We start from the raw sequence: 3,794 nt of genomic DNA, 5'->3' as shown, positions 1-3,794 counted from the left end.
TTCCATTCACTTGTGGAAAAAAGATTGATTTTTTTCATTTCTGCCTTAGAGAAACACTGATAATTACACTATGAAAAAATATCACTTACATGCAGTGTCTTCTTCCCCAATGTGCCATCAGATTAAAATTACTCATCCCCCCAATTCAGACATACATTTCTCTTGTCAGAACATATAAATTAGGGACAAAATATAACCTGCATATTAGAATGAATAAGAACACATGCCAACAGATCAAATTTTAAAAATTGGCAAGTCTCTCTAAAAATGTGTTAATATATATATTATGAAGGAAAATGAAAGGGCCTGGGAAACAAAAGCAATTTTTACTTAAATTAATTTGATTTTATTTTGGAGATTGACTTTATAGTCAATTCTAAATTTCTATATCTTATTTTTATGGCATAAAACGAAGCTGAAGCTGATGTCTGGTCCTTAAATGTATCTGCTTAATATAGCCATATACAGGGAAGCCCATCACATCTTCAATAAAATTATTTCTACCTATGACCAAAGCTTAGAGCACTGCAGTAGCAGTCAGTGTCGTTCATTACTGACCACTTCAAAGTTTGATCCAGTTTGCTTCTTGAGAACCTCAACTGCTGATGGTGCTAAGATGCTTCCACATGATAGCTAACATTTGACATCTTTCTTAGTGCCAGGCATTGTTGTAAGTGTTTTTCATGTGTCATCTCATTTAGTCTTCAGGACAACATTGTATATATATAAATATTTGTATATATTTACATTATTATATCTATTTATTTGAGGAATTCATATATAGATAAAAGCTTAGTCAATTGAAAGCAAATGTTTCTAGATGCCTTTCTCCAGCTCTATTTCTTGCCTTTACAAATTGCAAGAAAAGTGTACTCAAAACTCAAGTACCCTGTCCTCATCCAAAGATGTCCAGTAATGCGTGGGCCAAAGGTGGTTGGCATTGATTCTCTATAGGAGTGGGACAGAATGTGGCGCTGTTCTCACCTTGTTTTGCTTTGTTGTTGGACCCTCCAAAAGGCCTGAATTGGGTAAAGGTAGATTTTAAGAATAATGTAAGTGGAATGTATATACGTGGATTTCATCATTTTAAGATGTAACACAAACACTTCATTTCAACTTGAGATTCAACCCCTAAATCCCCTAAGGCAGAGAGTATTATATTTTAACAAAATGCCGTGTAACTACACAATTAACATAGGCTTTGAATAGACTACTAGTTGTGGATTTGACCTGCCCATGAATATTCACCCACAAAAGTGACAGCCATATCAGTTCTCTGTGATAAGTGCCTCACTGTCACTCCAAGCAACTGGTCACTGATGACTATTAGAGGACAACATATGTTGCAAGTTAGGGCAACCATATTTTCTGTCCTAGAAATTAAGAATCAGATTCCTTCCACCATCTTGCAGCCTGTGGAGACCTGTTGGGAACAGGACTTCTAAAAGGCGAAGATGTCTGGAAGGCTATGGTCCAAGGCCATTTTTGCTGTCTGTAAGCGGGGTCTCTAGAACCAAAGGGAACATACATTTCTTCTTAAAATTGAAGGTGTTTATGCCTGAGATGAAACTGAATTCTATTTGGGCAAGAAATGTGCTTATGCATACAAAGGGAAGAACAACACAGTGACTCCTGGTGGTAAATCAAAGCCATAATAATCTGGGAAAGGTAATTCAGGTCCATGGAAACAGTGGCATGGTTCATTCCAAATTCCAAAGCAATCCTCCTGCTAAGGCCATTGGACACAAAATCCGTGTGATGCTGTATCCCTCAAGGATTTAAACTAATGAAAAGTAAACAAATAAAAGTGGATTTGTGCTCTTGTAAAAAAAATAAGAATCAGGATTCAGAAAAGGCTAGAAATCCTCTATGTCTGGTTTAAACTGAGGGCATGGAAATCCAGGGTCTGTGGAGGGGTGACACTGAGCACAAAGAAACAAAGATAGCTGAGGAAAGAAAAAGAGAGTAAAATACATGAGCAGGGAGAAGATGTCCTGAGAGATCATGTGCTGTCATATAGTGGGAGAGAAACAGAGACAAAAGAGAAACTACCTTTGTTCTTCAGGTCAGGGTTTCTGTTTCCTGCTGCTGGGATTCCAAGTACTGTATGTGCTTTAAAATTTTGCTTCAGCTCATTTAAAGTGGGACTCTTTTATTTACCCTAAAAGGAACTTGATTGACTGTTCCAGGTTTCAGAAATATGAGCTCTCTAGATGAATGTTGCCTGTTAAAGTTTTAAGCTTCATTCTGATACCTCTGGGCATCATATAAGCTCTCACAGAAAAGCTTAAAAACTTTTATTTTAAGGCTAATGGCTTGGAGTTGGACTAGGTGACTTCTAAGAGCCCCCTCAATCAACCCTGCAATTCTAGAGTGCTTTGCCACAGAGTTAGAGAGATTTTTTATACCTTAGAAGGGGCTCCATGAAGCATTATCTCAGAGAAATGGCTATGTTCACACAAAACCTGTAATGAATATTCATGGCAGCATTATTAATAATACCCAAAACACTGGAGGCAGAACAAACATCTTTCAACAAGTAAATAATTAAACCATGGTCCATATGATGGGATACTACTCATCAATAAACAACAAAAATTATTATTATTATTATTATTGAAATTATTATTTTCAACTTTTATTTTAGATTCAGGTACATGTGCAGGTTTGTTTTGGGACATATTACTTGATGCTGAGGTTTGGGGTATGATTGATCCCATCACTTAGGTACTGACCAGAGTACCTAACAGTTTTTAAACCCTTGTACCCCTCCACCCCACTCTAATAGTCCCCAGTTTCTATTGTTGCCATCTTTATATCCATGTTTAGCTCCCACTTACAGGTGAGAACATGGGGTATTTGCTTTTCTGTTCCTGCATTAATTCACTTAGGATAATGGCCTCCAGCTGCATCCATGTTGCTACAAAGGATATGACTGTGCTTTTTTATGGCTGTCTAGTATTCCATGGTGTATATGTACCACATTTTCTTGATCCAATCTACCATTGATGGGCACCTAGGTTGAGTCCATGTCTCTGCTACTGTGATTAGTGCTGCATTTAACATGAAAGCGTATATGTCTTTTTGGTAGAAAGGTTTGTTTTCTTTTGAATATATACTCCTTTTCTCCCGAGAGCACTTCCTCACTTCAATAAACCGCATACATCCAAAATTCTGTCTGAAGCTTGCCTTCTAGGGAACCTAATACAAGAAAGAAGCTTGGGAGTGGCCAACAAGTTAGTTATTATTTTTTAAATAACTAACCGATTAACATTAATTTTGTAAAAATGCCTGCTCTGCTTTTCAGATGCTTAAAATGACTGAAAAGAGGTATTTGCCAAAAAACTGATGCTATCCAACAAGTAAGTTCACCTGGACAGATTGACTCAGACACAGGTATTAAATGTCCATGCTTGGGGCTATGGAAAGGTTATGTTAAACCCCCAGATTCTAGTTTCACAAGGTATTTCCTACAAAGCAGAGCTTAGCAAACTAGGGACCATGGGCCACATCCGGCCTGCAGCCCATTTTTGTATAACCCATGAGCTCAGAATGATTTTATATTTTCAAATGGCTGAAAGAAAAATTAAAAGAAGAATATTTGTGGCATGTGAAAGTTATATGCAATTCAGATTTCAGCATCCGTAAATACAGTTTTACTGAAAGCCAACCATAACCATTTGTTTACATTTTGTCTGTGGCTGCTTTCAAGCTAAAACAGCAAAGTGGAGTAGTTGATGCAGCAACCATGTGGCCTGCAGAGCCTAAAATATTTACCACAGTATTTGCCTTTA

General features: G+C 37.2%; 1 pseudogene; it reads left to right on the top strand.

The window, feature by feature from the left end:
• The first annotated feature begins 1,454 nt into the window (after positions 1-1,454).
• LOC100426512 (large ribosomal subunit protein eL33 pseudogene) lies at positions 1,455-1,782 on the top strand (annotated as a pseudogene).
• Positions 1,783-3,794: the final 2,012 nt, after the last annotated feature.

This window comes from Macaca mulatta, chromosome X, assembly GCF_049350105.2.
Source record: "Macaca mulatta isolate MMU2019108-1 chromosome X, T2T-MMU8v2.0, whole genome shotgun sequence".
NCBI lineage: Eukaryota > Metazoa > Chordata > Mammalia > Primates > Cercopithecidae > Macaca > Macaca mulatta.
This window is presented reverse-complemented; position numbering and strand designations above follow the sequence as displayed.